Raw genomic sequence first — 14,607 nt, forward strand, 5'->3', positions numbered from 1 at the left:
GGATATGCTTAACATATGTAGGAAGATTCCAAACATAGCATGAGTCAAGTTCATAGAGACCAGTTACCCATGGGGTTTTTTTTATTTGATGATGCAATACATCAGATATTGACCATGTACTATGTACTAGATATGCTCTAGGTGTTGGGAGTATAGCCAGCAACAAGATTGTCAACATTCCTGCTGTCATGGAGTCTACAACTAATGTGGAAATCAGAAAACAAAGCAGTAATATGACATCAAGTGCTATAAAGGAGATTGGAGCAGCATAAAGAAACAGTGGGATTGGAGGGGCTGGATTAGAGAAGATAGGGTGGTCAGGGAAGACTTGCCTGAGGAGGTATTAGAGCATGACCTGAATAAAGTGAGGAAATGGGTGCTGCAGGATTTTCCCATGATGGGGAGGACCCACTTGAGCCAGAAAGGGTCTGTATTTTTCTCTGGCCCCAGTAAATCAAGCCAAATGATGATTGGGGGAAGAGCATTCCAGGAGAGGGAACAGCAAATGCAAAGGCACAGAGGTGAGAAGAAATTGTGTTCAAGGAATGGGAAATTAGACCTGTAAGACTCAAGTAGAGTGAGCTAGGGGGAGAATGGTAGGTAGTCAAGTGCCAGATCATCTGAAGTCTTGTAGACTATGGTGAAGATTTTGTCTAAGCCCCTCAGCACTCTGAAGATGGACCACAGTACAACATAGGTGGATGCTGATGGGAATAACTGAAGCATTGATTTGTAAGGGAGAGGGGGTGACTGCAGAAGCAAAATTTCCAGATAGGTGAGAGGAGATGAAATACACCTGCACCTACAGGAGCACCATTACAGAGGATCAGAGAAAGTGCATTTATAACAGGAAGAGATGCAGGACACTCAGGCTCTGATGCAGATAGATTGGTGGATTTGCAATGAAAAGATGAGATTGTTTTCTTCTTATTGTTTCTTTTCCTTTATTTCCTCTCCTTCCTTCCTTCCTTCCTTCCTTCCTTCCTTCTTTCCTTCCTTTCTTTCTTTTATTTGTCAGAGAGATAAGAAGTTCATCAACTAAGAATAAGGAGTTGAAGGCAGAAGAGAGGAGAAGATTCAGGATTGGCCTCTGGGTGAACAAGAGTGAATTGGCCAGAGAAATGGGTGCTGCAGGATTTTCCCATGATGGGGAGGACCCACTTGAGCCAGAAAGGGTCTGTGTTTTTCTCCAGAAGGCTCCATCATTTGTTGGGCACAGGTATAACAGGTGGTGATTTAGGTTTAAGCAGAGTTGGGATTCTCCAGGTGAGTAGATAGAGAAGGGGGCATGGGAGTTGAATGTGAACACAAGGGAATGATTATAGTGAAGACCAGGGTGAGGCAGTGAGCTGGGTAAGGAGGGAAGTGAGGCAACAAAGGGGATGACAGATTACATAAATGTGGAAGGGCAAAGGATTAGCGAACTGGGAGAGGTATTTCAATATGCTCCAGTTTCAGATGTGGTTTTAGAGGAACTAAAAAAAAAATACAGTGAATACTTATTGAAGGCCTATTATAATTTTTAAAACTATGTGCAATTAACTGAGCACTTATGTTCCTGGCACCCTGCTAAGTGTTGAACATTTACTGTATCTCATTTAATTCTCACAACAATCCATCAAGGTTGGTACTGTTATCCCCATTGCACAGATGAGGCGCCTGAGGCTCAGAGAGATCTACTAACTTACACAAGAACACACAGCTGGTAAGTACCTGTATGATCAGGCCATTCAATATGGCTGTTTTCTTGCTCTCCGTACATCCCCGGCTTGACCAGACCCTGCTGCACTCACATGACTATCCAATTGTCTTAATTATAGGGTTTAATTAGTGTAACTGATGCACCCACCTGAGGTCAATTCTCCCTATAAACTGTAGCCTCCTTCTGCCCCAAATAGCAAAGACTGCTGCCATGTCCTGCCCATCGTCTGCCACATACATTGGAATGTCACTCCAGGACCCTTTGTGTAAGAGACCCTTGCCCAATAAACCATCAGTGTCGATGTCTCTGTCTCTGTCTCCGTCTCCAGGCTCTTTCTTTGGTCTTGTAGGCCTGCGAGGAGCAGTCCAACAGTTACAAAGGGCTCTGTATTGTTACAAGGCCCAGGGATCGTAACTATTATGCTGTACCAGCTACCAGACACTGTGTTGGGTTCATATAATGATCACATTCCGCTTCAGGTACTTCTCCTAGTTGATCCCAGCCTGAAAACAGGGCACTTGGCCTCAGTTGCTCAGGGCAAGCAGCTGGGAGTGGAGGTGGAGGGATCTGGAAGTCTTGCCTTGTGTGGTAGTCTTGGTGGTGCTGTCAATCAAGGTGCCTGCCCTCCTTAGCTAAGGGGAGGGCATGTTACCTGAGCTCAGCCAACTGGGCTCGTGCTGCAGGGACCCTGACTCTGATCAAAGAAAGATCTGATCAAGAAAGGGGAGAAAAGGATGGAAATCATTTATTTTGACTACCTGAACACCCAAAGCATCTCCTGGCTCTGTCCTTTTCTAAGCCTAGTCCTCCAGCTTCCTGTCACCTCTGTGAATTAGCTGCTAGCCTGCCAATAAACTCCTTTTCTGCTAAAGTTAGCCAGCGTTGGTTCCTGAGACTTGCAATTAAAGAACCTGCACTGGAGAATCGGGGGTGGGGGGAAGACAAAGTATTGAAAAGCTAAAGTGAATGATCCATTCCTTGGATGAATCTGTACTGAGCAGGGCCAGGACTAGGGTGAGGCAAGTGAGATACCCAGGATACAAAACTTAAGGAAGCTTCGCTCTCAGGGTTGTGTAAGTGCAGGGCTGGAGCTAACAGATACCCAGCTCCACCCCCACCCCCCACCCCGTCCCAAATCAGTGGCTTAAAGAGCAAAGATTACTTCTCTTTCACATAAGAGTATGAAGTGACCTAGAATTATTCCAGGTCAGCGGGTAGCCTTTTGCTCCATGTGATCATTCAGGGACCCTGGCACTTTCTATGTGGTGGTCCTATCATCCCCCAGCACATTATCATCATCACAAGATCAAGGCTGGACCCAGCCAGTGAGAGGGAGAAAGAGCAGGGGGGAGCCAGTCTCACTGACTAAAGGCCTTGCCTGAGGTTTCACACATCACTTCTACTGGCAAGAACTTAGTTACCCAGTAAGTGAGGCTGGGACGTGAAGCTTAGCTGGGCAGCCATGTGACTGTGGAAGGCCGGGAGAAGGGGTTTTGGCAGACAGCTAGCAGACTCCACCGAAGTCATTGCCCAAGTGGAGCCTATTTCCCAGCAGATTCTATTCTCAGTAATAAAAGGCTGCTGGGGAAACAGACTCACAGACTTGAGGGACCTAATTTGTGGTTACCAGGGGGGGAGGGGGGAGGGGGAGGGATAGTTAGGGAGTTTGGTATTGACATGTACACACTGCTATATTTAAAATGGATCATCAGGGACTTCCCTGGTGGTCCAGTGGCTAAGACTCCGTGCTCCCAATGCAGGGGGCCGGGTTCGATCCCTGGTCAGGGAACTAGATCCTGCATCCCCCATGCTGAAACTAAAAATCCTGCATGCCTCAAAGAAGGTCCCGTGTGCCACAACTAAGACCCAATGTAGCCAAATAAATAAATATTTTTTAAAATTTAAAATATATAAGTAAATAAATAAAAATAAAATGGATAACCAACAAGGACATACTGTATAGCACAGGGAACTCTGCTCAATATTATGTAACAACCTAAATGGGAAAAGAATTTGAAAAAGAATAGATACATGTATATGTATAACTGAATCACTTTGCTGTACACCTGAAAGTAACACAATGTTGTTAATCACCTATACTCCAATGTAAAATAAAAAGTTTTTAAAAAGTGATAAAAATAAAAGGCTGCTAGGTATAAGCTCCTTGGGGGCTCAGGGAGGGAGAGGTGTTTATGGGCTGCAGTAAATAGGGAAGGCAGGAAGAAGTGGGAGAATGTTTGCAAAGAGGGGAACTGCAGGAGTTACCCCTGGAGCCTGGGAAAGGTAAAATGAACTTGACCTGTCATCTTGCAATGGGGCAGGAAAAAGATCTGCTGGACCAAGGTGGAAATCTCATGCCTTCTCACAACCCAGTTTTGTAGACAGAAGATCAAATTAGGAATGAGGAAAGCTGGACCTGAGTTCTAGTGCTTGAGTTGACCTCAAGTATAATCCTTAACCTTACCAAGCCTTCGATTTCTCCTTTGTAAAATGATGAGGATGATAATGTCATCAACAATAATTCACTAATAATTAAAAAGAATAGTATGAATAATAACAAGGTTGCTGTGAGGATCCCATAAAGCGATGATCTACAAAGGGCTTTGGTATCCAAAGCATTGTAGACCAGAGCGTGGGCAAACTACAGCCACAGGCCAATGCCTATTTTTGTAAATAAAGCTGCATTGGAACACAGTCACCCTCATTGGTTTACATATTGTCTATGGCTGCTTTCACACTACAACAGCACAGCTGAATAGTTTTGACAGAGACCGTAGGGCCAAAAGTATTTACTATCTGGATATTTATGGAAAGTTTGCTGATGATGTCTGCAAGGGCTATATGGACGGAAGCTATTACTAAGCCTCAACCTCCACGAGCATCATTGTATTCACCAATAAAAGAGGACTATTAAAAATCACCTTCAATTCCAAGATATTTTGAGGATCAAATGAAACAACATATGTAAAACTGCTTTTAGATGCTTTGCAGACTGTGAAGTGCCATGTAAATGGCAGTGGTTATTTAGTCTCTTCGCCGAGTATCAGTTTCATTATTTAGTCTCTCCCTTGAGCATCTGTAAAACGGACAACAAAATATCCACCCCTGGGGTGGGTGTAAGGATCCGTGAGACAAAATGCTTAAAGCATAGGCTTTAGAATCAAACAGGCACAGGCTGGCGTCCTGCTCTGCCCATCACTAACTGTATGATCAGGGGACCCACATAATACCTACATCAGAGTCGCTGTGAGTAAAGGGAGGTAGCACGAGTGAGGTGCTGGCACAGTGCCCGGCCTTGTTCCGATCTGCAGGTGCGGTGACGAATACCACCTCCCACGGGTCCCTACCAACAGTACGGCTGAGCTGTACCCCTCTGCCTCTGCTCCGCGCCCACGGTCAGCCCTGGGTGCCAGTATAATTAGCTCCAGCTCGGTGGTGAGCAGCCGCGGATGCTCACAGCCTCTGACACGACTGTCACCTCCCACTCAGTTCTCCAAACCACAGTTATCTTACTGTGAGTGCTTTACACGCCTGCTGGGCACCGGGCTGAGTGCCACCAGAGGACATCTGAGCAAAGGCTCTGATTTATTACAAGGAACCCGGGCTGTGCCAAAAGAAAAGTTTCGGGGAGCGGTGGGGGTTGGGGAGGGGAGGAAATGCTGCCTCTTGAGTTTGCTGAGAAATCCCATTCTTCTAAAACCCATAGCCCGCGGCGGCAGAAGCAGCCTGTGTCTTTAAGAGGCCTCAGCTAGCAGGGCGGGGACCGCTGGGTCCCCTCTCCCCGCCCCGGCAGCTGGCCCGCCCTCTTTTGAGTGACATGCAACCAACCCAATTGAAGAAAGAGAGTTCAGCGTGACGGCGAAATGGAGCAATAGGAGCCTGGGTCGGCTTGCGCTGGGCGGGGTCCCGGGAAGGCAGGGCGGGCGGAGGCTAGAGGAGCAGCCGCCGCGGCAAGACCTGGGCGCGGGAGCTGGGCCTAGAACGGCGCCCTGGTGAGTGAGGGATGCGCCAGGAGCCGGGGTGCGCCGGGCCGCGGAGGGGAGTCTGGCGCGAGGGACGCAGGGCGGAGAGGCCGGGTCGGGAAGCGGGCGGAGGGCTGCGGCCTGCTTCTGCCCAGGGACCTGGGGGGCTGGAGAGGGCGGGCCTGGGCTGCATCACGCAGGTTCGACAAGCCCCTAAGGGGTTGCGGCCCGGGTGAGTCCATCGGGCCGGAGGAGCACTGGGTCCCCGATCTGGAAGGGTGGACGGGTTGGGGAGAGGGCGTATCAGGCCTGGAAGAGCGGGAGCTGGGCCAGGTAAGGGTCGCGGGGTTGGGGTGGAGGAGGGTGGGAGGATGGAACCCGGGGGCGAGACGAGATGGTGGGGTGAGGGAGGGGACGGGAGAGGGACAGGATGGGAGAGGGCTCGATAGGAGCCCCAAAGGAGTGTTTTGGGCTGGGTGGCACCCACCCGAATCCTAGGAGTCTCTCTTGATATCGCCACCCCCTCTTACACACACAGACACTGTTCATCACCTCGCCCCTTGGATCCGGCCGGCTCGGTAGACCCCAAACCATCTACTTGCATCTCCGCCGCTTCTCCCTGAGTTCAGGCCTCTGTCGCCTCTTACCTGGACTGGAGCAGTGTCCTAACCGATCTGCCCGCAGGCACTGGGGCCGCTCCCCAGCGGACCTCGCACAGTGGCCAGAGGGATCTTTTCACAGTACAGATCAGATCCAGACTCTCAGCTGCTTGTAACTGGCCAGCTTCCACCTCTTGCAGGGCCAGTCCCAGATCCTCACCCAAGCCCTGGAGATGGGATCCCACCGATCTCTCCTCCCTAATCTCAGTCTTGCTCAATTCTCTTGTCCCACTGGCCTTTTCGTGTTCCTGCTGCATACCAAGCCCTGGCCCAACTCAGGGTCTTCAACCTTAGGCTTCCTACTCCCTGGGCTTATCTTGCCTGCCTGGCCTATTCCAGTCAACTGCTCTCTATCTTTCAAACCTCCACTCAAGTATCACTTCCTCAGGAGGCATCCCTGGTCCTCGATTCCCCCACCAAGTGAATTCCCCACTTTCATCACCCTGTGTACTTCTCCTTCACAACACTTGAGCAGCTGCAGTTTTACATTTATTTATGAAAGTGTTCGTGTCTGTCTATTCCCACCAGATAATAAGGTCCACAAAGAAAAAGATAGTGTCTGCTTTTGCTCCTTGTATTTCCAGGGTCTTGCCCAGGGCCAGGCACTGTAAACATGTATCCAATGAATGAAAGACTTGGCTCTGGCAGGAGGAACAGGCTGTGAGTCGTCTCTGTTGTCCTCCACAAAAAGTGGACCAGGCCCTGTGCTAGACCCATGCTGCCCAATGGAAATATAATATAATATATGTAATTACAAGGTTTTTAGTAGCCACATTAAAAAAGCAAAAAGAAACACGTGAAATTACTTTTTGTAATATAGTTTACTTAACCTAATAGATTCCAAAATGATATTATTTTGACATATGCTCAATATTAAAAACAGTAGTAATGAGATAGTTCGCATTTTTGTGTGTGTACTAAGCCTTTGAAATCTGGTATGTGTTTGACAGAGTCCATCTCAGCTTGCGGTAAACACATTTCAAGTGCCCAGTAGCCACACATAGGAGTGTGCAGTGGTAGAAGCTTTCTATACTTGTGGCATTTATTTGCCTTTAGCCTTTTGAGGTAATTATTGTTATCTGCAGTTTACTGATAAACGTGATGAAGCTCCTAGAAGGTATGTTGCCTGCCAGCCATCATCCTCAAGTTTGTGAGTGGAGGAGGCGAGATGAGAACCAGGACCCCCATATGTTCATCTTGAGTTTGGTCCTCCTGTGCCCTGTGCTGTCTGCAGGAGGTGCCAGGGGAGTTTCAGGGTACAGGAAGTAGGGGCTAAACCTCTTGAAAACAATGGCCTGTGAGCATATGCATATTCTGTCTTGTCCACGCAGAGACAGTGTGTCTGGGTACATCAGTACCACCTGCCTAGGTGGCTCAGGAACAAGGAGATTTGATGCAGTTGAAGGAAAAACCTGTCAGGCAAGTGCTTCTGGATCCAGTCACCATAGCTCAGCACAGTCTGCACCAACTTAGTCTGGTCCTAGGACCTGGGTAGAGGAATGTACCCAGCCCGCAGCATCTTGTACAATGCCTGAGTTACCAGTCTGGCTGTTCAGTTCCACAGTTGCTCACTGAGTTGAGGTCCCCACTACCTTGAGGTCAGCCCTGTTCTAGGCCATTTAGGGTGTCTGGGGAATATGGATCACAGCCCTCGTCTTCTGGATGCCTACTGGGTACTTGGAAAGACAAGACCAGATCACAGAATGACTAGATGAGGGCGGGACACCGTGCAATGTAATGAAGAACCAGCAACAGTGGTGTGCAGAGGCTGCAGCAGCTGTCTAGGCCATGCTGAGTAGTGTGTTTCAAAGTGCTGGATTTCAATTCCTCTAGGCAGCGGAGGTACTTCACAGTTTGCTACAGTTCCCGCATAGACACTGCTTGGTTTATTTTCTTACCTGTCTGGCTGCCTAAGCAGCCAGAATTCATAAACCCATTAGACATACTGGTGGTAACTGACTCGCTAGAAAAGATTTGTTGAGCACCTGTTATGTGCCAGGCATTGTATTGGCCACTGCTCTGGAACTGACTATGAAGCGCTCCAAGGTTCTTCTGCTAGGAGAATAATAATAATAATAATAATTTTATATTGATTTTCCTCCCTGATTGCCTTCACATATGTTCTCTCATTCTGTCATCAATATACTAAAGCCCGGCAGGTAGGGCTTTTTTATGCCAGAGAAACATGGTTACAGTGGTTTTGCAACTTCTTCAAGTTCACGCTGTTGGGATTCTGCTTACTCTGCGTCAGGTATTTTGCTTAAATGATTTACATATGTTATCCCAACCCGTGTTCACAGCAACTTTATTGAGTAGGGTTGATTCGAATCCCCATTTTATGGATAAGGATATTCTAAGAGCTGGAATCCAAACCTGGGTCTGTTCCACTCCAGAACGCAAGCTCCTAACCGCGTTAAGTTACTCTGCCTCGCTAGAAGGTCAAGGTTGGAAGAGACTTCATAAACGTTTAATCCAGCCTCCTCATGCAGATCAGGGCCTGAGGTCCAGAGAGGCCTGTGCTCGTGGCAGAGCTGGGCAGTCAGGTCTCCTGTGCTGCAGGGGGAGGACTAACCCAGAAGGGAGGGGTGAGGCCTTCTGTTGTTCCTGACTGGTGGTGTGGCCTTGCCAGCTTCTCTGGACCTCAGTTCCCTTATTTATAAAATGAGAGGCTTGGCCTGCCTTTGCAGTGAGAACAATGCTGTGTTGTTGGGGTCAGTATTGAAGGAGTTGGGCCACCAGCCGGGGATTTCAGTCATAAGCCAGGGCTTCTCAGCCCAGCGCACCCCCTCCCTACACAGGCTCTGCCTGCGCGCTGCAGCCACAGTGGTCCCTCCAAGACAGGCAGTACTTCTGGTTCATCTGTATTTTCCACTTCAGTTTGTTTCATTTCCAGAAACTGAGGCATTCTGTTCCATTTCCTGGAAACACAGACCCTTACATCCATCTCGACGACTATAGGGATATGCAGAGTTCTAGGCAACGGCTAGTCCTCTGTCATTAGAGTTTTTATTCTCTTTTAGAGGCAATCAGGTCTAGGGGCATCCTGGAGGGTATTTTTGATGTGGAATTCCGTGGGCACAGCGTTGTGGCAGGCACGGGGTGGGGTGGGAGAGCAGATGCGGACTTGGTCGGCCCCTGCCCTCAGCCAGCAGCCCCAGAGCTGTGGCTCCCAGCCCTGGCCGCCCATTCGCATCACCTGGGTTCAGGGTGGTTTGCGGAGACCTGGGCTGGGCGTGGATGAGGCACAGCCAGAGCTGAGACCCACTGGTCCAGAGTCTGCTTCTCACTCTGTAACATGCGTGCCAGCTGCCTGGGGCTCTTGTGTGAAGGCAGGTTCTGATTCAGTGGGTCTGGGCTGGAGTGGGTGATTCTGCGTGACCACAGGCTCCCAGGCATCGTCGTCGGTGCTGGAGTGCAGCTCACACCCTGAATAGCACGAGCAAAGGCTGCACACAGAGTTATGAATCGGTGGGATCGTGACAGTGTGTGTAAAAGACGGGAACGCAGGTGAGGGCGCAGTTCATTTGCCTGAGGTGAGAGGACCGGGAAGGCCACGCAGAAGACTGACTGTCTCAGCTGGGCCTTGAAGCTTGAGTAGAAGTTTGGCAGCTGGACCAGGTGGAGGGAGTCATGGCAGAGGCCAAAGTAAGACTTATAAGAGCCTGATGTTTTGGGGAACAAGGTGGTCTGCTGTGACATTCAGAGTATCTGCAAGGGTGGTCTGAAGGCCACTGTGGGACTGGAAGGGGCTGGGTGCTCTCCTGAGGAGTCTAAGCCCAATTCTTAGAAACTTGCGGAAGGTTTCTAAGCTGAGGAGGAGCCCTGAGTGGTTCTTTCGGTAGGTGTGGTAGGTGTTACGTGAGAAGAAGCCCAGTTACCCTGTTCCCACACGCTTCCTCACGCTCTTGTGGCTCTGAGTTAGTGGCTCTTAACTACGTGTTCGGATGAGCCTTGTGTCCAACAAATTTCAGCAGAATGGAGTAGCCTCAGCTGCCATTTGTATGATGGTCCTTCTCGGCGTTTCTAGCAGTAAATGTCAGAACCTGAATCTGCGAACTCAGTTTCCCTCCCTGTACCTAAGTCTCACCCTCATTTAGGGGTCTGAACTAAGGGAAGTTGAGTCACTTCTCACTTGAGCAGATTTCAGAGGGAGAAGCCACTGTTGAGATTGTGCACTTGATTAGAAAGAGGGTGTGACCTCTGGTCGCCTTCCTGCTACAGTGCATTCTGTTGCAGGAAACATAAACCAAACTCACCCCTGCCTCCCCCACTGAATCAAAAGCAAAAGAACGGAACAGAAAGCACAAGTCAATCCTTATCCTTAAAGGAATGGGGGAGGGGAGGGGAGGAGCTGGAACCTTCTGGCCTTCAATCTGAATTCCTTACTAATGGCGAGGGATCCTCTTTCACTTCCTTTCTGCTGGGCTCTCAGAATCCAACTCCCTGGAGTGGTCCCTGCAGGGGTGATTGACTGATGGAGCTCCTAGGGGCCTTTTGTAACTGTGCTGATTTCACAAGCACACCTTCCAGAAGCCACTTAAAGAATGCTCATTGGAGACATGGACAGTCCTGTTTTTCTTTTGTTTCCCCCGCTTCGCCTTTGAAAACCTGGGCTTTCATTCTCCTGTCTTAGAGTAGAATTATTTCCCCAGATCAGTGTGTGCCTCTCTCTTGTTTGGTGACATTTAGAGTTTTCCCAATTGTCTTTATGTCTGTAATACTCGAAAGGGGGTGGGAGGGTGGGATGAACAGTCGTTTCATTGGAAGGGGTTGATTACTTCTTTGCCTTCTGGGCCTGGATGTGGAACTACCACTCCCTCACCCTGGCTGTTTGCTTGAACTCTATAGCACTGCTGAGCGGTAGAGCAAGAGGCTATTTATAACCCTGAAAATTTTGCAGTGTTATTGAATTGCTTCGACCTAATTTCCACTTCCTTTCTAAAGTGAAAATGAAAAGATTAAGCAAACGAGTGCTGAAAGGGTTCCTCACAAGGAGATCCTTTATCCGGGGACTGTTACCTGGAGAATATTATTCTTCTAGTCTCCTATCTCCTGATGTTTCCATAGGGAGAAAAGCGAAGGGATGTTTTCCCCCATCTTTTAACTAGAATCAGGGGTACTAAAGCCGATTTTTCCAGTGAGACACGTCCTAACGTTAGATGTGAAAACAGTGAAAATGCCGTGGAGTTGGAAGGTGGTGGGTCGTGGAGGGAACACACACCAGACAGAGCAGTTCATGCCCATCCCCTTCCATGTGGAGCTGGCCCTGGTTTGTAGGATTTGAGGAAGTCAGAGCTTTGTTGGATTTGAGCAGATACAGATGCTCATGGAACCTCTGTGCCAGGCCCCTTACCAGGTGATGAAGCTGCAGGGTTGGACCTGCCCTGGAGGAGGAGAGAGAGGAGAGCTGTGTGAATATAAAACTATAATGGGGTAGGACAGGAGCCTTCACAGAGCTGTGGCCAGAATGCCACCAGAACACGGGGCCCTGTCCTCTTTCACTTTGCTAGGGAAATGGGGGGTGGAATTGGGGGGGAAGCTAAGACTGGTACAGAGAAGAAGCGATATCTGAGCAGGGCTCTGAAGCTTGAATACGAGCTCTTCTGACAGTTGAAGGGAGGAGGAAAATGTGCAAAGACACAGAAGAGGAGGAACATGGCCTGCCTCTTAGAAATAGCAAGTAGTGCAGGAAAGTCTGGCTAGACTGTGAAGCGCTGAGCACCACGCAGGGGAGTGGGGGTCCCCTTCTTTAGACAGTGGACTCCGTTATCTGTGACGATGGTGAGCTCCTGTTATTAGGCTCTGAGCCTCAGTGTGCTTCAGCTTCAGGTCCAGTGAACCCAGATTCTCCCATTGAGCACCTGCTGTGGGTACAGGGACACTGAGCACAGTACTTAATTTTTCTGTGCCTCTATTTCTTGTCTATAAAATGGGGGTGATGATCACACAGGGCTGCTATGTGGAGTAAGTGAATTCGTGTGTGTAAAGCCCTTAGAACAGTGCCTTAGCACTACATGAGTGTTAGCTAATGTCATCATCCTCAGCAAAGGAAGTATTGCGTAGAGGGAAGAGAACCAACTTTGAAGTCCTACGGCCCAGTGTTGAGACCCAGTTCTGATGACTTCTTTCTTTCATGTTTTTGTGGGGAAGAGGTGGGAAGGAGGCGTGTGGAAGACACATTTCTCTCCCCAAGTGAACTTCAGTTGCCTCATCTGTAGGATGGGGATGACTTTCCGGGGTTCGGGTGAGCGTCAGCAGTAATAATGCTGCGGACCTGATGTGCTCAGCTGTAAAGAGGCCATCTGCACGTTACTGTTAAATACAAGATGACCGCCATGAAGCCACCACATAACTGGACTCTTTTACACAAACCAGACTTACCTAAGTAGGTTTGGCTCTTGATTATTTCAGCCAGTATTGATCAAGGGCCAGCTCAGTGCCATCATCTTGTGCCTGTTAGGCTGCTGTCTCTTCAGCCCTCCGTTTAGAGCTCCTTCAAAGCTGAGGGGTCACCCTTAGTCTTAGGCTTTTTAGTTGCAATGAGTAGAAACACAGGCTAGTTTAATTTAAAGGAGTTTTATTGGCAGGATACAGGGTGACTTCAGGTACCCCAAGTGTAGGAGGTGTAGCCACGGAATCTGGAAAGTCTTCAGACACAGGCTTTTTCCATCTCGTTCTGGGACTCTGTGGTTTCTAGTTTCTGGCTTCCACTCATCCACACCTTCCTGGTTTCTTCCTTCTGAATAGTTTCCTCTGCGAGGCTCTTGGTTTCTGCTTCTCCGTATCTTTGGCCTGCCGTGGTACCTGTGCTGAGGCTGGCTGACCTTTCTGCTCTAGGACCCATTGTCATCCATCTCCCTTAATCTGTGTCGTTAAGCTTGAAAGAGAGAGAATTGCATTAGTCCAGCTAGGGCTGAGTGTTCACCTTGGACCCAGTGGCTGTGGCATGGGTGGGGAGGGTGCTAGGACACGAGGGTTGCCTGGGCATTTGGGGAAAGTGCAAAGTCGCTGAGAATGGGGGGCTAGTAGTATCCCTGGAATAGACCTGGTGGTTGCAAATCCCCATGTTTTAAAATTGATATGAATTTTTGGAACATGCAAGAATCACTCATGGCTGACTTTAATAAAGAAAGAGACAGTCAATGTAGGAAATGCCATATGGGGTCAAAGTAAGGTATAACTATAAAAGAATGAACTTTAGCTTGTTTATCTCCAAAAACAATATTAAGAAAGGAGTCCAGGGACTTCCCTGGCAGTCCTGTGGTTAAGACTCCATGTTTCCAATGCAGGGGGCGTGAATTCAATCCCTGGTCAGGGAACTATGATCCCACACGGAAAAAAAAAACCAAAACGGAAGGGAGTTCCAAAAAATATGATTTGTTTCTTAGCAGCGCCATTGAAATAAGGGTGTAGCTTCTTTTGGAGAGGACTTTGAAATGGGCAATCGTCATTTGGATTTTTAAGTTCTGCTTTAGAATCTCAGACTTCAGAGGCACCGTACACGTGCTTTAGTTCAACACTGTCACCTCACGGTAGAAGAAAACTGAGACTTGGGTGAAAAGGACATGTGTACATCACCCAGATGCTCAGTGATGGAGCTGTGACTAGGTCCTGTCCTCTGGCTCTGAATCCAGACGCTTCAGCAGGGAGTCATCCCAGCCCAGTGCTCTTCCTCTTGCACCTACACTGCCTGCTTATTTTAAAAAGAAGAAGAAACTAAACTAAATAACATGGTCTCAGGACTTCCCTGATGGTGCAGTGCTTAAGAATCCATCTGCCAGTGCAGGAGACATGAGTTCAAACCCTGGTCTGGGAAGATCCCACATGCTGTGAAGCAGCTAAACCCATGCGCCACAGCTGCTGAGCCTGTGAGCCACAATTACTGAAGCTCGCGTGCCTAGAGCTCGTGCTTTGCAACAAGAGAAGCCCCCACAATGAGAAGCCCGTACACTGCAACAGAGTAGCCCCCACTTGCTGCAACTACAGAAAGCCTGCATGCAGCAACAAAGACCCAATGCAGCAATCAATCAATCAATCAATAAAATTTTTTAATGGTCTTAAAGGCCATATTGTGCATTTCCATATATATGAAGTACAAAAGCAGGTAGAACAAATCCATGGTGATGGAAATCAGAAAGAAGTTGCCTCTTGGAGGGCTGTCAGGGTAGGGGATTGACTGGAAAGAGGTAGAGGGATATGAAAATGTTCAATGTCTTGTTTTGGGTTGTGGTTACAGGAGGGTGTGTGTGTATTTCTATTTTGTGTATATATATATATATACACA

General features: G+C 48.6%; 1 protein-coding gene across 2 annotated transcripts in view; it reads left to right on the plus strand.

Annotated features, from left to right (window-relative positions):
• The first annotated feature begins 5,615 nt into the window (after positions 1-5,615).
• The window catches only part of ELMO2 (engulfment and cell motility 2), a 37,364-nt gene continuing 28,372 nt past the window's right edge, over positions 5,616-14,607 (plus strand). Inside the window, exon 1 of one of the 2 annotated variants that reach the window (XM_057702989.1) lies at positions 5,616-5,694. The gene's annotated coding sequence lies outside the window, so the exon portion shown is untranslated. The remainder of the gene's footprint in view (positions 5,695-14,607) is intronic. The other variant, XM_057702991.1, reaches the window with a different exon arrangement.

The sequence above is a fragment of the Hippopotamus amphibius genome, chromosome 12 (assembly GCF_030028045.1).
Source record: "Hippopotamus amphibius kiboko isolate mHipAmp2 chromosome 12, mHipAmp2.hap2, whole genome shotgun sequence".
Classification (NCBI taxonomy): domain Eukaryota; kingdom Metazoa; phylum Chordata; class Mammalia; order Artiodactyla; family Hippopotamidae; genus Hippopotamus; species Hippopotamus amphibius.